Source organism: Rhea pennata, chromosome 11 (assembly GCF_028389875.1).
Source record: "Rhea pennata isolate bPtePen1 chromosome 11, bPtePen1.pri, whole genome shotgun sequence".
NCBI classification, from domain to species: domain Eukaryota; kingdom Metazoa; phylum Chordata; class Aves; order Rheiformes; family Rheidae; genus Rhea; species Rhea pennata.
Window position 1 is genome coordinate 17,979,297 of NC_084673.1, and position 26,273 is coordinate 18,005,569.

The 26,273-nt window shown below is 38.6% G+C and overlaps 1 protein-coding gene across 1 annotated transcript in view; it reads right to left on the minus strand.

The window, feature by feature from the left end:
- Positions 1–10,446, minus strand: part of TENM1 (teneurin transmembrane protein 1) — a 311,517-nt gene extending 301,071 nt beyond the window's left edge. Inside the window, exon 1 of the mRNA XM_062584304.1 lies at positions 10,421–10,446. The gene's annotated coding sequence lies outside the window, so the exon portion shown is untranslated. The remainder of the gene's footprint in view (positions 1–10,420) is intronic.
- Positions 10,447–26,273: the final 15,827 nt, after the last annotated feature.

Sequence of the window (26,273 nt, forward strand, 5' to 3'; positions counted from 1 at the left end):
TAAAGACAGTGCATTTAGCACCTAGCATGATGATGTTTACTGAAATGTCAGTGATTACTCATTACGAATAGGACTGGAATGACTAATACTTCAAAGACCACATTTTTATGGGCTTGATGATTTATGGCACTGTAGTAATAAGTAATAATAAATGGCAATACAATTGTAAGACTGTAAAAAGTTCAGGTCACTGCAAACTTAAGCCAAATCTTAAAAATCAGCATACAGGTCTAGCTTCTAGTGTTGATCTGAGAATTGCAATATAAAATAAAACGTTTTTAAAGTGTTTTGGTCGTAACCTTGACAATTTTCACCAATTCAAGCATATGGCATAAGTTTAGCGTAACAGTATATGTGCATATGCATATCAAGGAGGCCAGTAATATCAGTTTTCACATGTCAACATTTCTAAGTACAGTTAACTGGTTAGAAATACCAAGTATTACCTGGCTAAAACATAATGAGATTTCAGGAGCTGATCCATTCAATATCCAGTCAAGAGAATTCAAAAATACAAGATGCAAGTTCCCTATTCCAAACAGAGAAAAAAAAAATCAGTCCTCTACATACCTGTTTTCCAACATAACCCCTATCCTCGGTCCCAGCTGCTCAATCTAATCATCATACTCATTTCTGATTTTGCTTCTTCTCACACAAACACAGAAATAAATTCAGTCTAATACAGAAGCTTCAAGATAAAGCCACAAAACAGAAAAGGTTTTAGTGCTAGCGATGAGTAAAATCCTTCTGGCAATACCAGTTTCCTGCTTTTCAGTCTAACTGGAGCTTTAATGGAGAAACTTTGAAAATACTAGTAACATACTGAGACATAATGACAACTGCACTCAACTAATGCTTCCGCTCTGCGCAAAGGGGCAGGTGCATCCAAATTTCTGGGGCTCAAGAAAATAAGGGAAAGCAGCACTAAAACTTACTTCATGTAAGTAAATAGAGAGTATTCAGCAATGGGAAGAAGCAAAATGTCTTATCTCCTTGCATGACATAATGCTCTTCACACAATTGTCTGTCTTATTTTCCCTAGAGACTTTCTATGGAGATTAGTTTATATGACTTGTTTGATTATTATTCAAGAAAGTGTGTTACATTTTCCTGTTCATGCATAAAACTAATAGTTATGAACTCTGCTTTTTTGGATGCATTTTCCCCAACATTTTAGAACTCATTTCAGCTTTTAAAATACCTTGAAATTACACTCAACACAGAAGTTACAATAAAGCAGTAAGCATTTTCATCCTTTGGATGGTATTTTTTCCTGACATTTAATTAACCTTGTATCCATGATACTAATATTTCAATTTCCACTAACATTTCATTTCTGGTGCTTTTTTGTTGCTCAGACAGGTTTTTACATCTGCTAAAGGTACATCAAGGCATAACCAATGGCATTTAATGTAGTGAATTAACTAAAAAGGTAACACCAACTGGCTATTTGAAAAAGCAGAGAAGCATCTAAATTACTTCCTTGGGCAAGTATAAATATGAGTGATATTACTGTGTTATATAATGTTAACTGCAGCCATAATTTATACACAGAGATTATATATAAATAATACAGAAAAGGCTGACCTTGCCTTCTTGATTAGACATATCGAAATTTTAGCTATTTGAATATTTGTAAGAATCTAAAACATACCAATGAAATACCTTATATCAAACTTTAAGCTGGATCAAAATCAGTTTTTAAGTTTGTCTTTCAGGCAAATGCATTTAAAAAAACAAACCCCTGAACATCAAAAAAAAAAAAAAATCTGAAGTTAGCTGGTGATGGCAGATATTAGCTTTATCTGCACAAACTGATTTCCTAGGCCTACCAGTAAGTGTGGGTTTTATTTATTTTTCAAATGAACCGATATTCACACAGTTTCAACCACAGGCAGAGATGACTGATGATGGAAATCTGCTAGTTGAAGTATACTCTCCTCATCACAAAACGCAGTGGGAAACTCCCAAGAACAGACTTAGGCATCAAGAACAGACCATAGCTGGTATCTTCATTACAAAAAGCCTCTCCTTTTTACTTAAGTAGCAAGAAAATCTTATCTTCCTTCCAGTGGAGTACTATTTAACATAATTTCCCTCTTACTTTGTTCAGGGAGGCTGGATTTGCACTTTGCGCATTTGCGCCTCCTTCTCAGGTAATTGTTTCACTCCTGGGAAGTAGAAAGATGGTAGGAGTCAACGAAGGCAGGCTTCAGACAACATCAGTTACTAAAACTCACTACAATTACTTTACGGAATAACCGTATACATAGGTAGAAGCTCAGCCAAATACTACTATGCTGTACCCTCACCCAAGGAATAAAAAGCAGCTGGCTAAATCAGGAGCCACACCAATCTACCTGATTTTAATACAGTCTGAATAACATACTTCTGAGGGTTTCCGGGAGATGCTCAACTATTCAAAATATCTACCTGCTAAAATGAAGCTCCTGCTCTTTGTGAGTAGCACTTACAGATGACGAGGCTGCAGAGGAACTCGAGCTAGGGCTGGTCTGAGCAGGATTCCCAGACACCGGTAACTTGCCACCACGCGGTCGCTGCGGAGTCCCCGACCGGCAGCCGGGCCCTTACCACCTAGACTGAAGACAGAATCTAAACTTTTCTGCTCTCCAGAAAGCTCCATTTTATTGTCAGTTGTGAACTAGCATCATATTCAACCTAAAAACCACAGATAATGACAGACTGGAAAACCTCCTAAATCTTTTTCCGTGTCAGTGTATCATAAAAGCAAATCAACCTTTTTAAGGGAACACCACCATCCTTTCGCACATGCCCACCTAGGATTCTGAGTAACCTTTCACAACAAAAACTCAGAAAGTTTGCAGGATATGCCATTTCTCCTTAACCAAGGCTCCCCCCCAAGTCTTAGCTTCAATGTGATTTCCCAAGCATAGTGAGCAATAACAACAAAATTATTTTTTAAAAAAATCAAGCTTTTAATATATCCACTTACTAAGTCTCCTGTGATTGACTTTAGTCATTTAGGCTGCAAGAAGCTTAGCGACATTTGAAGGTAACTGTTGTGATGCCGAATTACAACCTGTAGCTTGCTACCATTGCAAAAGATTCATACGTTAGTTGTACGCTCACCGTTACCACATCTAAAGATAGTAAATACATCTTATGCTACGGAATAAAATACATATATTTTAAAGCGGTATTCTATTCTAGTGTGGAATAGGTAGGCCTGAAAGTCTTTGAACTGGACAATATTTTAGCTGAATAGTTTTATTACTAAATTATGCAGTTTGCTGTCAGTAAAGAACTATCTGCAGATTTTGTCAGCACTCAGCAAGTTATTTCACTCTTATTCACACCAAAACAAAGTTTATTCTTTTAGAAACAACTTAAAAACCTTATAGTTCAGAAGCTTTTCTAGTTTTTCATTTTATATCATCAAATTTAATGGTTCTCTGTCCCATTTTTTTTCTTTATTTACTCATAAAATAAATTTCAAGACATTTCTGGCTTTAGTTCTATTCCCAATTCTAAGACAAAAAGATAACATTGGACATAGGATACAAGATCTGTCTCTCCCCATACTGCAAGTCTTCAAGGACAACCATATATGCATTGCAGAGAAAAGACATCAGTAAAAAAAGCACAAGGAAAAAATGCAGAGAAACCAGGGCCTCTTTCCCTTGTTTTACCATAGGGACTGAAGGGTTATTTCTATAACCTGAAGTTAAACACACTGTTTGCTTGTTTTTAATAAAAGTAGAAATCAAGCGAGACTTATCTCAAATGACAATCCTAAAACACCCTATGTTTTCCATGCTTAGAATAAATAAACAACATAAACCAATTGCTAATAGCCCTGACCTTGTTGATATATTATCTAAATGAAGTCTCAAAATAGCAGTACAGTAATTTATGGTAATCTTTCACATACTTTACAGATTTGCAGTTGGGAATAGTAACATCAACATATAAAACAATTTCTCATGGCCTATGGCTGGTACTCTAAAAAGCTTAGTATGAATTGCTCAGAGCAGTTCAATACAGCTTTGTGATTCCAAAATTCAATTTTGTAACTCATAATCAGCTACAAAAATATTACAAACTGAATATGAGCAACATTAAAAGGCAATTTCTTCTTACTATTGACTATTCATCAACTTAGTCGGTTGAAATTAAAACAATAGATATATTTTATGGTGATTGGTAAAACTGCTGACCATAAGTAAAATTATTGTGCTTTATAAAGTCTCTTAATCCAAGCAGCCACTTTAGTAATTCTAAAGCAAGACAACATAACTTTAAATAAGGTGTGTTTAATGAAACATTAGAAGGTTGCACCATTAAATTATAGTTGAAAATGTGATTATTAATTCTTCCTTCCAGTAGTATGTCTGCAGAAGCAAGCATCTGCTTCATTTACCTAATAAAATAGCAGACCGTGTCATACAAATGATGGCTACCAGTCTACATCTGGAAAAGTATAGATTAAAGATATTTTATCCCCTCCCTCTCACTCTCCGTGCCAATCTTTTGTTAGGGAAATATGACATGACCAACTCCTCTGCTGAAGCATTTGGTATGAATTCACTGATATTCAGTAGGAGTATTCCTGTTTACATTTATACAATTTAGGCCTGTTTCCTCTCTATTAATGTTTTATTTGATAAGTGCCACCAAACATTAATTCTCAAAACAGTACTGGAAGGTTTAATCAAACAGTGCTAAAAGTAAAATTCACATACTTGTCTTCTCATGCTGCATTTTCTGCTTTTTTTTTTTTTCTTTTAATAACTTAAGTAATGCTTACTATTTAGATTTACTCTCAAAGTCCACTTAGACCATAGCGGCTCTAATTTATTGAGATGTATGGAATTTATGGAAATCCACAGTAAAGCTAACAAGGTAAGACCCAAACATTATTATAATGTAACAACATTGCAATAGAGGTTAGTTATGTTTTAACAAACGTATGAAAATACATAACGCAGATGAACACCACCTTTAGGGGACAACTAAATTAGCTGGACAAATGCAAGAGGCATCTTTTATGATAATACATAAATTTTGCACGTCCTGTATCCTAAAATTCCCATTAACCTAAAAACTTCACTAATGACGAAAATTCAATTTTGCATAAGGGAAAGGGCCACTGCATGTAAATGCAGCTAGCCTATATGCTGTAGAAGTCCACCTTGTCCTAGACTAGGAAAGGTCCTGGTGAAAATTTTTGGCTATATTCTTTTTCTTTTGAAATTAATTGCCTAACTATATTAAAAGTAGAAGAAAGTGCATCAGAAAGGATGCTCTACCAGTCACTGTGCCTACAGACAGGTCAATGGCACTTAAGAGCAATTAGCTAGCAGTACATTATTGTTACTGAAATTTGTACTAAGATATGCATTTGAATGCTCTTCACTAGTCGAGGGCACTGCACAGGCTCCACATCAAAAGAGAGGGATCTGTATTTTATAGAGGCAGGATACAAGTTGCTTGTAGCAGCAGCAGACCTCACAGAAAGAACACAAAGAAAAGAAACTAAAGCAAGCAAAATCACATAGGCTTCTCAATCCGACACAACCCTAACGTTAGAGAGCCTAGTACATGGCATTTTCTCAGCGTAACATGCAATGAGGGTAGTATTTTCTTCCCCTATTCAGACCTGGATAAAAACATAGAGAAGAAAGATGGTGGAGAAGTGCTTACCCTCGGGAGAGACTACAAGAGGCAAGATCAAAGTTGTGAAGAAAATATCCAAAAGCAGAGCAGTGTGGATTTCAGTTTACTGGATTTCCACAAAGAATAGCAGGGCTTGACAAGATGATACAGAGCTCTGCAAAGGAGTTAATGACATTTCAGATGAATTGGGAGCTCTATGGCAAGAGCTGAGGAAGAAATTGAGGAAAAAGAAAAGAAATTAGAGTAAGGTTACAGGTACATCTATAACATAGGTGCACAGAAGGTGAAGGACATTTAGCCGTTATGGTATAAAAGGAGAATAGAATGGTTATGAGAGAACCAGGGCCATGAAAGTGTTCCTGAGATACAAGAAATCCAAATTCTGCTGAAACTTGAGAGGAAAACAAGTGTTCAGAGCAGGAAGGGATAACAGCTCTGCAGAAAGGGGAAAAAACAGAATCCAGAAAGGAACAGGACAGACTGTCCAGCAAGTATGGTGGACAAAGAAGTCAGAAGTACATAGTAGTAGCAGAGGGCAAGAAAGAACTGGTGATAAAGAGGTGATATAAAGTGCCTGTCTCTGGCAAAGCACTGTGGGCTTCAGAAGGTGGGGAAGGCTCTGGGGTCGGTGGTGTGCAAGCGTGGAAGATGGAATTTGAAAGAGGAAAGTCATATTTGAGAAGTAACAGATATTCCTGCTGGAGATAACTATAGGAATGAGCAGAAAGACTTGTGTACGAACCAGCAGGAAGCCTAGAATGAGTACTGCCTCTGGGTTTCTTTCCTTCCCAGTGCAGAGATGTCTCCCCGGTCCAGCAGTTGGCTAACGCCTTGCATAAGAAACCAAACTCCAAAGCAAAAGAGGCTACACAGATAAACCAGAAAAATCATGAGAAACTCAAAAAACTGAAAGAGAAGTATCTTCTAGAATTAAAATGCAGATTAATGAGAAAGTAGTTTACTTCCTTTTCTTAGGAGAGCTGTGTTGCTTCTAAGGAGTCCTTGCAACCCTAATGCATTTCTTATTCCACAAAAAGAAAGTAAGAGACCCAGTAAGGTAGTCCTCAGAAAGGCACAAAGTCAGTCCACCTTCACCTGTTTCAAGTCTCACTCCTCCAGCCAACACCTGAAAGCCCCATGAGACTCCCCACTCTGCTGCTGGCTGCTACAACCTTTTGGACTCAGTTTCCATAGAAACAGAGTTCTGGTAGACTGAAATATGGCAAAGGACAGTCAATGACCTCCCTGGCTCAGATTCTGTCAAGCACAACAGCCCACCATCTGTTACCATGGAAACAAGAGCGAAACTTGTCAAGATCTGGAGTTCTTCTACTAGGGAAACAAAAACTTGAGGTTACAAAAACTGATACCCTAATTTATTGGAAAAAAAGTTAAAGTTAAAAAGATATTGCAACTAAACGGTATCATTAAACGGAGCGGTCAAGCTGTTGATATACTACTTGAAGCAGTTGAAGTCAATGCAGTTATGCTCACATACGACGCTGAAGAACCATTACTCTTAAACTGCTCTCTTCTCAACAAGTTTCTATGGTTAATGCGAGCCAACCCACAGCTCTTGGTAGATCTGGTAAATACACCACACAGACACACTGCAGTCAATACTCACTTAAGGACCACCAAAGTCCCAAGGGATGACTTGTTTTAGCAGTTGTTTCTTTAAAAGTTGCTTTGACAGGAATGAGTACTCCTCTGCATTACAGATTAACTTCACCTAGCAGTCTAGGAACAGAATTATGCATAAACTAATTACCACTTAGAGTAGAAAATGTTGCAGAAGTGACTACATGAAAACAGCATTCAAAATAGTGCTCTAGAACTGTTCATCTAGCTACAATCCTAAAACCAAGTTAGAGAAGAGACAGTTTACTTACATCATTTTTTTAAAAAAAAATCATTAATGAAATGTTACTTTTTAAACCTAAAAAATGTACTGAATTTTGCCAATTATTTCAGTTCATACAAACAGAAACAGAAGACACACACACAAAAACTCTCATCCCATCAACTAGGAATACAGATACCAAAGCAAAACACTTTGAAAATTCAACTGTCTGCCTTTTTTTTTTTTTTTAATGAGTTTGTGGAATTTTCATAGCCCTCGGCAAACATCTGCCTGCACTCAGGGAAACAAACAAACCAAAATGCCAAATATCCCAAGAGCCTACAGGCAAACCAGAAAAATACACATATCACTTCAAGTAAGTAGAAGTATCTACTTAACAGAGGCTCTGAACTGGAAGGGTGCAGTAACTACTCACCAGGGTTAATGCAGACCAGTGCTGCTGAGTGAAAGCTTCCAAAACAACAAGCCAGTACTAAGCCTAATTCTACTCAGTCATTTTAATTTCAATGCATTTACACACAACCCATTTAGCTAGAAGTGATCTTTTCCCTTCAGTGCTACACTGTTTGTTTTCTAAAATCCAGAAATGAGGAAAATTCTGCACTAGAAAGTAGAGAACACCACAACAATGAACTCAAAGAGCAGCTCCAGCCAAAGTGACAAATATTAAGTTACATGTGATTATTTTTTATTAGAGAAATTAAAATAAAAACAGTCACTACAATAGAAACGAAAGCAAGGAATACTTTCTTTCAGTAATATACTAAATATGCTGAAGATACACAAAGAAGTAGCTTTGTAACAAAATATTTATGCTCCGAAAAACAGTAGAATACTGAGAAAACAGCTCTGGCTTTTTCTGTGCTGTAACTACTATACTGTGAGTTTAGTAAGTTTCCGTGGACTTGACTTGTCAGGTATCCTCAACATTTTACCAAAAACAGTTTTAGGAAAGAAAGAGTCTCATTAGAAATCCTAGTTACATTCAGAGAAAAAACCCACAAATATGTATTTCTCTAGATCATATCGCAGCACTTCTTAAGATGCCTGGGTGTCTGTTGAAGTGAGGTAACAGAACAACAGGACCACGACGTATTTTCAGCTTTATCTAGCACTAAGTCTGCTGTCAAAGAACCTACTACAGTGTAACACCTAGGTAGAAAGCGATGTATTAGCAAGACGTGGCCAGTGCTTTTGAACTCTGACTTGATGCTTTTTACTGTCACGCAACGTTGAAGGTAACTCGATTTTGCCGGACCAAGAAACGTAAGTGACAGATGACAGAATGTAGGTGAGCAAGTAGCAGACAAGAAATCAGGAACTCCTAAATTTTAGATATAGCTCCATCGCCAATTTACTATTTGCAGTCTCCAGAATATTTTAAACTTTGGTCCCACGACAGCTCCTGCAAGATTCTGCCAGACATTCTGACCAATGCAAAAAAAGGGCAGTTGTTCTCCCTGTCTGTAAAATGGGAACAAAAATTATTCCTAAAGAGAATGGAGTGGATTGTTTTTTCCATAACTAAAGCCTTGAACTAAAGATAAATTAAACAGCGTTATTCATTTTACATTTTTCAAAAATGTTTTTTCAGGTTAGGATCATTTAAAAACTACATTCGTACCATTTAGACCTCATGGATCACACTGAGATAATCTCCTACCTGCTCCAATTAAAATCAACGCCAATGCTCAGAATTGCCAATCCTGATGAAAAGAAGAAAGGATACACCTACCTATTCCCAAACCACCAGAGCAGAGCAAGAAAACGTTCGTATGTTTCTGCACACGTGTGAGTATGGGCAGAGGTGTGGGTGAACGTGTCATTTTGCCAGTTTTAAGGACTGTAACTTAGGGTACCACATTAAATGAGAATAACAGATGTCCTTTGCAGCGCCTTTTCCGCACACGACACTGGTTTCAGACAACTCTGAACACGTTTCAGCAGCTTCATACACATAAAGCCATCGATACAAGACATTCGTTTATTTCTGTGGCTGACTACTTACGGTTTAAGGCTAGTCACTTGCGTTATCATGTTCTTTCTTAAGATGTTTTTAATAAGTGCTTTTTAATTTTGTAATTTACACACACCATTTACATACTCTAAAATTTAGTAGACAGAATACACGCTTCTCTTTAAAAGATTTTTTTTTCTTTTTTCTATCTGAACATTTAAAAGGGGGTTTTCTATGAACGTGTAATCTTTAGAAAGACAGACAGACGAACACAACCTACGGGGAAGACCCCACTCGCACAACTTCCAGCGGCTGCCCGCCCTGAGGCCGGTGCCGCGCAAGCCGTCACACCCCGGGGCGCGCCGCACCCGCGCCGCGGGCGGACCCGAGCGCCCCTGCGGCGAGCCAGCCCCCGGGCGCAGAACCCCTCCCGACGGCGTTGGGCTACCGGCGCACGGCGCACGCCACACGCGGGGGCAGCGGTCAATTCGCCGCTAACGCCGCGTTCCGCCCGGGCGAAGCACCGCGGAACCGGCCCGCAACGCTGCAAGCCGGCCGTCAAGCGGGCTGCGCGGCGACCGCACGGCGGAGGCAGCGGGCGCGCCGCCGCCGCCGCCTCCCACCCGCGGGCAGCCCCCTCCCCGCCGCGGACTCGCGTGAGGCACCGCCGGGCGGCAGCGCGAACCCGACATGAGGAGCGCGGGGCGGCGGGCGCCGCGCGGTCGCGAGCAGCCACCACCGCACGTACGCTGCGCCCCGGCGGACGCCGCGGGGGAAGCGGCAGCGGCGCAGCCCGCAGCGGCTGAGCCGCGGGGGGCAGCACGGCCGCCGCCTCCTCCCGCCCGCGGCGCCCCGCGCAGCGCGTCCCGCCGCCGCCGCCGCCAGCCGCGGCGCGGTCCGGGCGCCCCCCGCGCCGCTCCCGCCGCCGCGGCAAAACTTACCGAGCGCGGCCCGCGGCCGAACTTTCAGCGGCGCCGCGGCTCAGCCCCGCCGACGGCTTCGCCCATCGCCCCTAGCCGCGCTGCCCGCGCCCCGCTCCGCGGCGGCTGCGGCGCGGGCGAAGGTAAATCCACATCGCCGCCGCCCCGCGGCTCCCCCGGCGCCGCCCGACCCGCAGCTGGCGGCGCCGCGTCAGGCTGCGGAGAGCCGCGGCTCGGCTGGGCGCAGCGCCGCCGCGCCTCTCCGGCGGCTCTGGCGGCAGCGGCGCCGCTCGCGCGCGCACTCGCAGGGCGGGATTTTCCCTTTTTTTTATTTTTTTTTTTTCCCTCCCCCTTCCCTGCGCGTTTCGGCTCCCTCGCCGTTAATGAGCATGCCCGGGAGATCTGCGCATGCGCCTCGCCGCCCGCCGCGCCTCGAGCCGCCTCGCGCCGGCCGTGAGGCGGGCGAGCGCCGCGGCGGCGCGGCCGGGCCGGGGGCGCCGCTCCCGCCGCCGCTCTCGGGCCCCGCGCGGCACAGCCGGAGCCCAAGAGGTCCAGCGACAGCGCCCAACGCGTCCCCACCAGCGGCTCCCTCCCGGAGGGGGCAGCACTGACGGGGCGAGCGGAGCCCGGCGGGCGCTGCGGCCGCGCCCCCCCGCACCAAGTCCGGCGCGAATCGCTGCTCACCTCACGCAGCCCGCAGGCGGGCCACCGCTAACGGGCACGCAGCAAATAAACGGCGAATTCACCATTCCTGCGGCTTCTGGGTCTTCTTCTACAGTCCAGTTCCTCTGCACTCCCTGCCTTGCTGCTGGGACACAAACTAACTTCCCAAATTAGTTACGTTGTTTACAGGAGTACTCGGGAAAAAGTGCGTGTTAAAGGCAATTGCCACTCTTACAAACTGGTTCTCAAGGAAAGAGAAATTACAGTTTTGCTTATAGTGTTGCAGTGCATAAATCAAAAAACAAGAATAAATTAGGCAAGGCCAGCTGTGGCTCTAGTATTTCACAGCAACCATGTATATAACTGCTAGTATATAACTTTTCTGACATTTTTAATATTTGTTCTTAAAGACAACCCAGCTTTGAGCCTGTTCTATTAGGAAAGCAAAATTCAGGTGCCCATGAGATATTTTATTGAGTCATTTTTTCCTCAGTCCTGGAGGTAAAACACTTCCAGATGTGGCTTTGATATTCAAAGTGATTTCCTGCCAGTGTGATTGGTTTCTAGGAAGCAAAGAAAAAAAAGACAACCTTCAGTGAACAGCATTACAAAGGTGAGGAAGAAACTGGCCCAAAATACAAATCCTTTTCCCAAAACACATATCCGCATAAATAAGAAGCAATGGAGATGCATCTCCTCACTGTATGTAGGCTGCAACTCAATTCTGAAAAAGACCTTCAAGATTATAATAATTCCAAAGCCAGCCTCTTCAAAAAAGAAAGGCTGGGAACGAAAAAGAAAGACAAAATGAAGAACCAGAAGATAATAAATGATCTTCAAATACAGCATCAAAATAGCTGCTAATATGAAAGAAAGCACTAACTTTGTTCCTTCCGTTCTAGAAGTTGTGTCTTCGTCATTCTACAAATCTCTTGGTCTAGTTCTTCAGAATGAAATCTACTTTAAACAATGCTCCAAAAATCCAAATCTGCCTTTTCCCTAAAGAATACACAGCTCTAAAGATCCTGAGGTATATGTAGAGCCTTTTAGAGGGTCCAGGAAAAACAGAAATAGAATTTTTCCATGGATTAAATGCATTCTATCTAGAAGAAAGAAAACCTTCTGTTAAACATTTGTCTTCAACATCTGCAAATTAGTTTTGGCAGGTTGAAAAATTCATCAGCAGTATAGATCAGTCATGAACTATTCTGAGCCATGGGGAACAGAAGGGGAGGAAGAGTAAATTTGCCTTCCTAGGAGACTTAGTTGTTTTGGTTTCTTCTCTCTTTGGATAGCCTTTAACATTGGCTTTTTCATTAACACAAAAATAAGGTGTCACAGGTTGAATACAGAAATAGTTCAAAACAAAAAAGGTCTAGAACAGAGCTAGTACTTTAGTCACGGGAATCAAAAAACAGGACATCAGTCTAGGTACTAGGCTTTAAGATACTAACATAATCAGCATAAATATTGCCCTGCTATTAGCAGACAAAGATCACAGAAATTATTTTTAATGCTTGTGCTCGGAATGCTTTGGAATTGCCTAATGTTACAGTCATTAAAGGATGGTAGCTTCATCAAGGGAGCAAATAAAAAGAGTAGCAGTGGAGATAGACATTCAGTCCTATGTTTGTCTAGTTAGTCAGTGCTAGGGTAAATGAGCCAAAGTTGTATCTCGCTACTGGAGAACTGTTGCCAGATATGAAATGGAGTATCTGGCATATATGGTAATTTCATATACCCATGGAATGCTGCCCAGTGAGTTGGGGTTAGGGGAACTGAAAAGGTCTGCTTTGAGGACCATGCAGGTATTACATATGAAGATGTACAGAAAGATGTAGAATTTCAGGTGTCATATGCCTTTGCCAACTTGATTAAAACCAGGAACAAATTCCAGTGCAAGAACCATTAGATGATGAGAGCATTTCTTTAGGAGAAACTGAAGAAGAAACAGTTACAGATTTTTCCATGAATCAGAACAAACATTTTAACTGGCAACAGGAATACAAGTACAGGACTACCTTCAAGTATATAGGTTTGCCTAGGTGTATCAAATACCAGAAATGCATAAAGCAAAAGAAAAATCTGACCCTCAGATTTCTCTACCAAGTATGCTGAACTTGCATTGAAAAAACTGATACGTAGCAAATTGCTAGCTACTCTGGTGCCAAATGAAATTGTCTTGAATCAAAACTGTGTTTCCTCTGAGAGCTGCAAATTATAGTATCTCCAGTGCAAAGTTGCAGTACCCAGTCAGTGCAGTACTGATGCTAAGGACTGGCTTGATACCACTTCGGCTAGCTCTGGTTCAGAAGAGCCTCTCGAGTGATTCATTGTCTTTATTGGTAATGAAGTTATGCTGAAGCACTGAATTTAAAGCATTCTCGTGTCTTCCATGGGACTACTGCTGCCTGCGCTGTTGATACCTGAGCCACAGCTTGCTGGTCTTGTTGCTGACTAGGATTTTTTTTCAACCCACCTGGGGCAGGATAACATCACACTTTCAGGAGTCCTGTCAGCCTGCACTTCTGAGGATGATGCCAAAGCTCGCTCTGCCTGGTATTCTTGGAAGCATAGATAGTCCTCACAAATTTTTCTGTGAACTCTTCAGTTCAGAGATTTTCCTAGTTTGTGTGACTGCTTCCTGGACAGTTTTAGGATAGAATAGTATACACCACACTACCACTTCAGTTATTTAGGAGAGTGTCATTTTTGGAAATTACTCCTTCATAAAATTAACACATTTTAAAACAGAGACTAGAAATAAGCTAAATCCCAGCACTGACTACTCTTTATAGAATAGCTTGTTTGAAATACAAGGATTGATGTGTTTTATTCTTGAAAAGACTAAAAGCAAGCTATTAAAAAAAATTTACATTAAGTTCCTCAGTACTGGTAGAAAACCACCCACATATGAAAGACAGATATCCAGCTGTCTGCCAAAAAGTTACAGAAGAAACTGAGTAGCCTAACATTGCCCTACCCTTTTACATAGCCAGCAAAATAAATAAATATAAAAAAAAGAGGGAGAGATCTGAGCTATTTTCCAATACCTGGACACAAAAGGACACTGTAGAAGTTCCTCCAATTTCCTGTGTATTTCAACATGAGATTCCAAGCATACCCCAAGAGGTTACATTATTTTTAAAACCCAGTTTATACTTGATAAAGAGAAGCAGAATCATTATTTTTAAAAGTTATGATTATAGCATTGTTACTGAACAGAAAATTGATACAGTCAACAAAAGTGACATACAAGCAGAGTCTTGCCTTCAGCCTGAAAGGATTCACATTTGTAAAAATGAGGGAGGGGAATATGATGTAGGAAATGCTTATCAAAAACTATTACTTTCTAGACCAAAGCAAAAGCAAGGTAGGGAAAGTTACTGTTCTATTTCCCTTTTGCCAGTAAGAACTGAAGTTCTTTAAGGTAGGCTAAATACAGGTAGATACATAAAACCATGGAAAAAAATGCACTCGTATTATTCTGAGCTCTGGGCTAGCACAGTTTTTGACCTAGACTTTCCACCAGAAATTGCACATCACATATGAGAGCTTAGAGACAAGTAAAGAATTCCAATTTCTGGTGGCACATCACTTTTCAGAAATTATATCCCCAAGGCCACGAAAACAAGACACTGATATTTTTGAAAAAGAAATGAAAACCATGATATTTCTGTAGTTATCTTGGTGAAAAATCTACTAGCAATACATGTTTACAAAGTATTTTCTACCATACGAAAGAGTGAAGAAAACAAAAGCTGCTTTGTGCCATGTTTACAGGCTATGAAAAATTAATGCACACACAGCATGTTGACTACCTCCAAAGCTTCCATCATCAAATGATGCCAGTCTCGTTTGCTCACTTTAAATTTTCAAAGAAAAGTCCGTCATACTACTTTACAGTCTTTTCTCTCACATTTAGAAGGAGCTCCTGTAAACAACTGCAAACCTTCTTTCAAAATTCATATTCAGACTCTCCTGTTGAGGATGTCTCTGACAAACCTGACAGTAGTTAGGCTGCTGATGTGCCAAGACCACTGCCTAGCACATTGACTGCAATTGCCAGCTTGCTTCCTGATACCTTCCCATCTACATGGATGCATCGATTATTTGTTTTAAACTTATAAAAAGTACCATATCCAAAAATATACCCTTTGTCTGCAAATAAGGATCCCTTATAAATATGCAAAGAGTATGTAAGAGTGTTATAATTTTAATGGCTGAAAAGGGTGTTGCGTACTTACTTTCTTACCACATGAACACAAGGTGGTGCTAATGCTCCTGTCACCAGTAGCAATTCTCTTCTCCCCCAGTAAGCCTGACCTGGATGATGGTGGTGTATTACTGGTGTATCAGATATTTCATTTTCCTTAAACGATTTATCAGATATAATGTACATTAAAAGACAACATTTTGTTTGAAATATTTAAACTCTTAAGAGTTATTTTTGGTAAACTGGAAAAAATCTATTTCCAGTCATCATAGAGAAGTATTTCCCTCCCTGTTTTGGTTTGAACCTCAGAACTCCCCAAACAGACTAGCTGCACACCTTGTTTCCCTTCAGAAACTGAATAAAAATGAATTCTAGGTCAAGAAATAGAGGGGAAAAAAAAAACCTTCAAGAGCATCAGTATTTTTCAGTTCTTAAGAATTTAACAAATCACATGAAATGAAGGTGTGAAATGTAGGTATTCACCCAGACTATTGAAAAGTGCTCGAGATAGGAGGTGTTATTGCCTTCCTAAATAAGAATAAAATTTCTCAATTACATTTAAAGTTGACACTGAAGAAGATAACAACAAAAAAAAAGGAATGTTTCATAGAGTGTAAAACCCATGGTTAGTCTAGAAAGTAATTATTTCACAGGAAACAAGTCATAATAAGGATCTTTTTCTCAAACATAGTGGTATAATGACATTTAAAGAATAGGCTCATCTTAGTTCCTTCTTCTGCATTTCTCTTTAGGTTCATCTGATAATTACAATAGTATTGGATTAGAAATCAGTTCTCTACTGATCATTTCTACTGATCTACCACCAGCTTGCAGAGTTTGGGCTTGCATCTTTTGAGGCATTTAAAGGTAAATATACTTTATGAAGGACCATCTACTCAGCTTGCTTCTTCCTTTTCCTGTTCTTCCCCCACCACCACCACATAGTACCTTCCCGTGTTCCTGCCGCTTTTCTTTTTTCCTTTATTTTTGTTGATACCTGTTGCTCAAATTTTCTTCTCCCTTCGGAAAATATACAAAAAGACCACCTAAGGTCTTAAGCTCTTCAGCTTAATTAGACATGAAAGTCTGGCCTTATTTAGGATTGGCCTAAAGCAACAGGTAAATGCAGTCAGACTAGTAAATAGTTTGAAGTCTCATCCAGAGATCAGCTTGTCAGATGGTTCTAGTTGTTAAAGAAACCTGGGAAATGGCTAATGTAGAGAAGCAAAAAAACTAAATGCTCAGTATAAATCTCAGTGGAAGAGATGACTAATTAGAGGTAATTATACACAGATTTCTTGCATTAAAAGTGCTTTAAAATGTAAACATTCAAATTTTACTTAGGCTCTCAAATGCTTCCCAGGAGGCAACTTGCAAAAAATGTCTTTTAAATTATGTCAAACAATTTTTAACCAACTATTTTTAAGAGGCATCTCACTGAAAGCGTTGATGCTTTGAATTTTCTTGTTCACCTTCAGCTTAGTTAGAAACAGTAATAAAGTTTATGGCCTAAGTTAGTATCCTAATTGCCTTATAGCAAAGGTAATCAAGTATCATGCAGTACTAATTTGCTACCATTCACTGGCAGTTTTAAAAGCTGTACCCAAAATTTACTTGATATGAAGATACTGAACTCACCTGAACTGAAGTCTGAACTATCAGAGCATTAGCAAATAACCAAAATAAAAAAGAGCCACGCTAAACAAAAAGGCTATGAGATAAGAAAAGTTAGTCAAGACAAAATTTTCTGTTTATAGAAAATTTCTAAAGTCACTGTGAAAAATTGTGTCTAGGATGTCTTCATCCCTTAGTATTACTTAACTGGGCCAATACAAAATTTCAAATGATAGATGAACTGCATTTTTTTCAGTTTTATATTTGGCATCAAAAAAAAAAAAATACCCAAATGCCCAGGTCAATAATATACTCTGAAGCTTTTTTTTTTTTTTTTTTTTTTTTTGAGATACTATGTTAAGAAACCATAATTCACAATGCAACCTTTTGTGGGGGTTTGCATAGTTACCATGAAGGCATTTAAGAGCAGCTGTATAAATTGTAGAAAGCAGCTGTACAGAAAAGCACCTCGAATGGACCGATGGACGAGTGGAAAGCGAGTCAGCAAAGTGCCCTTGCGGCAGAAGGCCGGCAGCGGGCCGGGCTGCACGCAGCAGGCCGAGGGAAGGGATCCTTCCCCTCTATTCGATACGTCTCAGACTGCAACCAGCTGTTTTAAGCTCCCTCATACGAGACAGACCTCCACATACTGGAGTGAGTTCAGCAAGATGGGAGAGGACAAGAGGCAACACACACACGGGAAATTCCTGTCTGATATTAGGAACAAATTTTTCATTGGGTTGCACAGAGGTTGGAGGATGTCTGTCTTTGGAAATATTCCAAACTTGACCAGATTCCAAGCAGAGGCTAGACTAAATAACTCTAGAGATCTCTTTCAAACTATGGTATTTCATGATTCTATGATTGGTCACTTTTTTCATTACACCAAAATAAAATAAAGTAAAAATATCTGTATATGAAACCATCCACAATCACTGTAACAAATAATTCTGTGAAACTTTTAAAAAAACACCTTCAAACTGATTCAACCCATTCTTCCAAGGAGATAGTGGTCTGGAATTCCTACAGAAAAGACCACAATTTTTTTTTAAGCAGAAAACTGAACTTCAGTACTTCACCTAAAAGTTCAAAATTTACAGTTTATATCATCATTACTATTACAGTGAATTACTGTCTTCACTGTCTTCCAGTCAGGGTCATTGCTCTCAGTATATATTTAAAGAGAGGAACTAGTTTGAATACGTAAGCAAATAAGATATTTAACTAGTTATAACAATAATGTATGTTTAATTACTGCTGAAAGTTTTAAAACGAGCAGTTCCTTAGGAATACACGTTTCAGTTTTCATAACTAGTGTTGATAGCTTGATACTAACCATACTGATAGTTTGAGGCTAATAATAGCACATGTTAATATTCTCACTGTAGTACCTTATTCTCACTTGTTTACCATCAGAATGCACAGGCATAGAAGATGTGGACAGAGGGTCAACTAAAGCAACGAGTGCAGACACACGCAAACACAGAAAACACGCTGCAACAGAAATAAACATTGCAAGGAGCCAGTATAAGTGTCAGGGGCAAAGCAATGAATTTTCAGAAATTGTAATGCCTTTCCAAACCAAAATACCAACCTGAACTGCTTTGATATAAAGAGGAATATTGTGGCCACATTTGTTTAAATTACATCACTCAAGTGTTTTTAGGTAGAAAAGAGAAGATTCTTTTAGAGGAAGTCTTCAAGACAGAACGGATTTAGACAAGTGTTATTTATCAGATAGAAAATATCAATTTCTGATTGGAAGGTGTTTGAGTGTTACAATGTTTTAGCATATAGACAACCACAGAAATATCGTCAGAATAATTTAGGTAATTCGAGCATGCCAGCTGCCAAAGACCGGGTCCCCCATTTCTGAGTGCATTCTTAACTGAAAGCAATGTGGTGGAAGTGTTAGTATGCAAGACTGCTAGTTCCTCTGTGCTAATTTGCATTTATATTCTTAACGTCTAGGTTGAGCCTAGGGAAATTTAAAACTATTTCATTAATGCTAACTTCTACAGAAATCCCAACATGCACAGAAGTTCCTAGATTGCAAGGCTAGTTAGATGAGAAGGCAAAAGCTAAGCATAATTGCTGGGTGGTTGTGATAGTTAAATATGTACTGTCAGTTTTGACTTCTGAAATCCCTATGGACATAAACCTGCAGTTCTAAAAGTTAAAAATATTAAGTAACAGAGTAATGAATTAAAACATCTTTAAAATAGAAATGCTTTAGATTCAAACTACTGTTTATGTTCTTACGAGTTTAAAACATATTTGTAATGTTTGGCTTTTTCCATAGAAGTTTGTCAAGTGTTAGATAATTTAATCTTTTTCTGCCTTTTAAATGGATTACAAATTACAAGTATGTGCAGCCATTTTAACAGTCCAGATCGGGTCATGTTCTGGCAGGCTATTCTGAAATGCTGCAGTTTAATGATGCTAATGCAGTGTTAATGTGCATGCATTTACTGGCTGTCATCAGCTCTATGCAGAAGGTTTTGATACAGCTTAAAAAAATGTTTAGAGATCTGCGTGCAGAAGTCTTGACCACCTGCAGAAATCTCTGCATGTATATAAACATGCAGATTAGAATCACAGCACCTGATGTTTTATCTAAACTGGCTGTATAACTTTTGTCCTGCAAAGCTAAATACCTTCTGTTTTTACACCAATGAAACAGAAGACTAGAAAACAGTAAAGGCATATCAAATCTACACATCTGGATAGGCAATACTTGGCTCAGAATGAAGAGAGCTCGCTAATTTACGATGATACAGCACCATTAAGTCTGCCTGCAATTTATGACAGGGACTTTACTGCAAAGCTTAAAGCCTGTCCTGTTTCAGACCTATGTAACCTAGCTAATGCATACCCACCCAAAATATAAATAGAGCATGTTCACTTTAAGTGATCAGAAAGTTCTGTTTTGGTCTAGTTTGCATCTGTTTCGCATATAAGTGAGGCTGTACAAGTACAAGACTATGGAGAGTCAGACCTAGAATAAATAAATTTAAAAGGATTCTAAAATATGCATGGGGCATTTATATAAAACCGTATTTTGTGCAAGGTAATCCCTTATGAAATTTATAGTACAGTATATCACCAAAGAGAAAAACTGGAGAAAAGGTTAATAGCTGGACTAATTATAAATCTAGACATATATAATTCAGTCTCCCCAAAAGCATCATGCCCTTGTGGTTTAAGTAAGAAGTTATAAGGAAAATACTCTTTTAGAACCTATTGCTCCATTCTGTAATATTTATGAGTAAACTAGTATTTAATTCATTATTTATAGGCTTCTGACATGCATCTCATTTGTTTGATATATAATTTTTATCAGTAATACTTTGTACTCAAGCAAGTACTTCAAGGAAGCAGAATATAATATAAATCTGCAATAGCCTTTGGGAAAATGCAGTAAGTCTGTAAACTTGACTAAATAATGTGTGGAGATATCAGACAATATGTTAAGCTTACAGTTTTGCTGTAGCTGAGATAAATTTTAATGTTTGTGTTATTCATCCTAATTGGAAAATCTTTGATTTTAATTTTCTCAGTATAGCAGTGGATAAGAAACACAATAATTCTCATGTATTTTATTCAGAACTAAAATGCTGTAGAGTTGCCTGATGCTCCTTTACCCTAAGGCTCCTTTATGTTGTTTGTACATTGGATGGGAAGCATAATGTAAGTACAAAATACTATGCTGTATTGTTTCGTACTATTTAGAATAAATGAAGTAGTGACTGGCATTGAGAGGTGTGTTTATAAAACAAGTGAATTATGTGCAATATACCTGTTAACAAGCTGATAAGCATATACATAGTTGGTAGTTATAACACAACATAGAATTATTACTGCATATCTTTCTGTCTGTAAATGGAACATACATACAGTAAAGAAGCTCTACTAACCTTGAATTATCAAATTTGAGATGGCAGAACTTTAAGCCAATATACGACTAAAATCTCTCTGTGAATATGCATAGGAAGTGTCTGCAGTATGAGAATAAACAAAATTTGTCAATCTAAGCAGAAAAATACAAAAATACTATGACTTATGAGAAGAAGTAACAATAATGAAATACAGGCTCAATCAAAAGATAAGTGGAAAAATGAGGCATTACTCTTTGAAACTAGCTTTGCAATACAGCTTAGCTCAACTATGTATCCAATCAAATTTTTACAGCTGAAGACAGTACGAGTTTAAATGCATTGTTTTTTCTATTTAACAAATCTTGCATTACTATAACTGCTATGATTTTAAATCATTTGATAATTTCACACAAGTTGTCCAAAAAGGTAATAAATTTCTTTGAAGATCCCATCAGAGGTAATCATCCTTTTGCTAGCTAACCTATCAAATACTCAAAGAACTTCTCATCCATATAAAACCCTCAGTGAAATGAAGAACAAAGATTTACAGACATTCATATACTTTTAAAACTAGTAAAAAACGAAAATCAGGTCAAGCCCCTCACTAAGTGCAACTAAATTCAGCCTTTTTTGGAACAAGATTAATTGCTGACATTCCTCCCCAATCCCGTTCCCCGAGTCCTTGCTGGAGATGAAACCCAGGAGCGCCAGGACTGCCTGGGATGCACAGCCGCAAAGGGCAAGCAAGCTACTAGCACTGAGTCGTGCTGGAAGCAATCTTGGCAAAAGGGAAGCAGGAAACAAAGTCTGACCCGGCCTGCAGCAACTGCTTTTTTCCACAACTGATGTGGGGATAATGCAGAAGTAATGCCACTGTGTCACTGTTTGGGAACCACTGACCTAGCACATGAGTAGCTAGTTAGGTTTCTGAAACCTAGGTTCCTCTTCCAGCTTGGCAATTTGACCGTATTTTGGACCTCCTTTTCCGTGCCCTCCCCCCCCCCCATTAGACCAACACTGACCTTTATGAACAATATTAGTATCAATTAGCGAACAGTACGTAATCAGAGAATAGGTTCTATTGCTTGGAAGAATGGAAGAAGAAAAGATAAGTAATCACTTTCCAAGTTTAGAAAAAGAATCTTTTGGGGTGTTCAGATATATGAAATCACGTATCTAATTGTTGCTTTTAAACAAATATACTGCTCTTTAAAGGAAAGAAAAAGCAATTGATAGCAAACTACTTAATAAATTTGTATTTTACTTTCAAACGTGACTCAATAAATACTTTAAAAAAACAAACTAACTTTGCCACTGTTGGAAATCTCACGCAAGCCTCCTGTAAACACGAACACTAAATCTTTAACTCATTACCTGTTTCCTTGTTAGAGGCTAAACGATACTTCTTTCCATTGCAAGAGGAATGAAGAGTATGCATTTTCTGAGCTGCTGAAGCTTGTTATTGAAATTAAGCTTTATGACACTGCTGTTTTCCATACTTGGACCCTGTCTATTGGATCTGTGTGGCTGCTTCCAGAAATAAGAAGGGCAAGTGTCAATGTTCTTTCAAAAGCAAAGGCAAGGAACAGGTTGTTAAATGGGCTGAGTTAAGCAATCTTCTAGAAAGGACACCTACTCAAAGTAGTGTGCGAAAGAGCTTGTCCTAATATGCTCCTCCATTTCTGTTATAGTCCAAACTCAACCATGTCCTTTCCTTTAACATTCACATTTTACACTTCTGCATCTCTGGCTTTCAGTAAGATTGATTCCTTTGAAAAGGCTTGATGGCAGAGCAAGCATCAGCCCCTTCACTCATCTTTAAATAAAAGAATGTGTATTTCAGCGTTTATGAAGTAGTGAGAAAGTAGTGCCTCTATTTTCCAAAGGAGTCTCGTCAATTCTCCTTTCTGCATTTATAAACCATATTGATGTGAATGCCTTCTGAAGTTACTCAGTCAAAAAAGTAATTCATTTCTGTAGAACGGTTTCTGAGGCACATCACTGCCCTGTAGATTTTCATCAGATTCCTTTCTTCACATGAAAAATGAGAACATTTCTGAACTGCAATTTTAAATATTGAATAAAGCTACTGATATCAATAAGTTTGATTATTCAAGACGTGATCTTGCAAAGTGTTGAACACTTCCTCTGTGGTTATCAAGGTACAAAGCGAGAGTGTGCAGATCTTTCTATAGAGCATGCAGCATGTTACAGGGTTGGACCCTGGACAAAGAGGATTAATAGTTTACAGGAAGTAACGCAGAGAGACTGAAGCCAAGATATTACACGAGCACAGTATCTTGCCTTTTTGGTAATAGATATATTTAAATTATATTAAAAACACTATCATGCCTGCATTCATGACTTCTTTCAGTTCAGTTCTGTGCCACGTTTATTTTATAGTATTCCTATTCCCTTGAATCAGGGAGTTAGCAGCTCAGGTTACTTAGCACTTCATTTGCACACAGTATTAGCATAAAATAACACCAGGCAGGGGGCATTTGTTTACATACATACTTTACAGTTTAGCAATACTCGTGTATAATTAGTACAGACAGTGAGCTAGAAAGTCATACTGTTAATAATGGCACAGGCACAGAAAACCAGGCTCTTTTTTTTCTTTTTTTTTTTTTTTTTTTTTTAATGTAACAGTTCTTTCTGAGTAGTTTACTTTAGATGCTTTAAAGACCTGAACGGCTTCTATGTTTACTTCGTATTTTCACATGACTAAGAACTAGAAGATAACTGGAATTAAGTCTGTGATTACAATCCCAGATGTCTCTAGGATTTGTCAGTATTTTACTGTGGGCTATTTCTATAGGAAAAAGGCGAGTCTGGTTTAGCTTTGCATCCAGCCATTTATTTTTTTTCCTATCTGAAAGTCAAGTGAAATTCTGATGAAGAATAGGCATAGATTTATCTATCGGGCATATATGCATCACTTTGGAACATTAGGGTTTCCACTAAGAGATTTGTTACATTTGTTGAACACTTTGATAAATGACAAGTGCACTTGTTTGTGAATTAGGATCTTTCTTCAGTAAGTTGATTTTAACATGCCTAATATTTGCTTTGATTTTTAGTGCTCTTTATCTCGGTTCTTGATTTCTGGAGAGTTTTCTTCAAGGAGTATGTGCTTTCGGGTGGACATTTTGCTGTTTTGCCAAGGGTATTCTGATTCATCTTATTCTAGTGCCTTTTCTGTTCAGATAGTTATGAATCAAAAATTTGTTTTCATCAAAAGCTTTCTCTTTTCATGAGGCGTAACTTTATTTACTTTTCCTTACTTTTTCTGCCCTTTCTTTCTGGTTCTTTTTGATAGTTCATTTAAAGGAAGCAACATTTTACTTAGTGCCATTAGAAACTGTCACTGAATATATTACTTCAGCATAAATGATTTCTATTCGCCTTTTATGAAATGCTGGGATCGTAGAAATTTTGTGAAGTCAGTGGAATAACTTGATGGGTGTCCTAAAAACAGAACCAAGTATCCTCTCATTTCGCTAGTCTAGAGCCTACAAGTTGTCTAACAATACCATCCTCTCCCTTCCATCTAGTTTGGGCAACAGCCATCTTGTCCTGTGAACCCTTTACGTACATATTGTACTTACTTTCAGGACAGAGTTAAGGCAAGCAAGCACCCAGGAGCCTGCTTTGCAGGAGAAGAATTAAGGAAGAGTGGGTAAACCCTTGAAAACCTGGGCTTGAATTGTTTGCACAGGATGTTTATGCTGGACCACATGTGGAACCAGATGTTCCATGAGTTACAACATCAGTTTTAGTAAACCTCTCTTCCCTTCTGCCTTCCTTCTGAATATTTTACATAAAAATTGCCAGATATTTAACAGAAGGCAGTAATTACTTTGCTCATCTTCAAAGTCTGACATTTCAAATAGAGGATCGAAATACGTTTTCTGGACACAATGGAAGACTCTTGCTTTTAGTTGGATGATACTGGATACAAGATTTTTTCCTCCGAGGTGGAATTAGTATTAGAGCCTTTAATCAACACTATCTCAACCTATTATTGTCTTTTATAATCTATAATATGAAACATATTATATACTTAAGAGATTAGCATACATATATTTTCCACACTAAAAGGATAACAAAGAAGGAAATATTCATAAAATATGATCAAATTCAAAATTTCCACTGGAAAATAAACCATTTGAAGATGTAGCATGTTGGTAAAGGAAAAGGATTAGAGCTTCCTTTCTGCAGTCCCAGATGGGAAGTATGCCTTTTCCGAGGCTGCACAGACAAGCTGTTGGTCATCATTCATGACTGCTTTATATGGAAAAAAAATAATTGATGAAGCTGGGAGAAGAAAAAGACTTCATGGTTCTTGCATGGTAACTATGCTTTAAGATTTTAAAATGCAAAGATAAACCCCTTGATTTGCATTTCAGATCAGCAACACATCAGGTGCAGCTTTAAAAAAGCTGATGACATATATGTATTTTTAATGAAACAATTTACAAAAAGATGCAGAAAATGCTAAATGAACAGAACACCACAAAAGATGAAGTGCATACAAAATTTTCATTGCCTGCTTTTGCTTGCACACTACTAAACATGCACAGGGATGAAAATTCAAAGAAAAATGGCAAGAACAAATCTTGTAAAATGAGCATATTGAAAAAAGCAATAGGAAAGAAGTCCAGTCATACAGAGTACTGGAACACATAAAGAAATAAATATAGTGTGTAATATTATAAAATAGTTTTAAAATAAGTTTTTAAAATAATCTCAGTAAAAGGATGGAAAGGTAACTATTGATGTGAGAATAGCTATAGCTGTCTTAAAGGTCTAACGGAACAGTTGTTACAGACACATTCCTCAAAGAGCATCCAACTGTCACTAGCCATGTAAGACAACTCTTGCAAATATGGCAACTACTACAATTTATATCACATTAGGTAAAATTAATTAAAAGCAAAAGTTACAACTGTTTTACTTCATGCATTGTTAGGAAACAGGGTTCTCGGCAAGTTAAAAGGGCATTAACATGCCTAGAAGGGACCTGAAAACAAGAATGTTTATTCTATAGCTTTATTCTCAGTCTTTCAAGGAACTGCCCATTTCATTAGAAGTATTGACCTTTTCAGTTTCACAGGATCTCAAACCTTCATAGGGAGGATAGGAGTTCATCTACACTACTATATTTTATGTGATTTTGCTTTAATTTGTGTATCTGAGAAAGTGAACCCCCCTGCAAAATAGGTCCTTAAACACCACTGGCATTTTGCATCTTTCCACAATGATCCCAGATTACAATCCTTTGTTGTAAGTAAAATGGTGTCTTTTTGTTCTTGTTTTAGGGCCATAATTAATCTTGAGGTCCAAAGATCAAGCTCATGAAAGCCTGATGATCTAGCAAAAGACTGTGGAGTAGGAAAATGACATGACATTTATTCTTTTATAACTCCACTGTCTTAAATTACATTGCCAATTTAATTTACCCCAAATGGAACACTACCAAGAAGGAAATATCTTAACT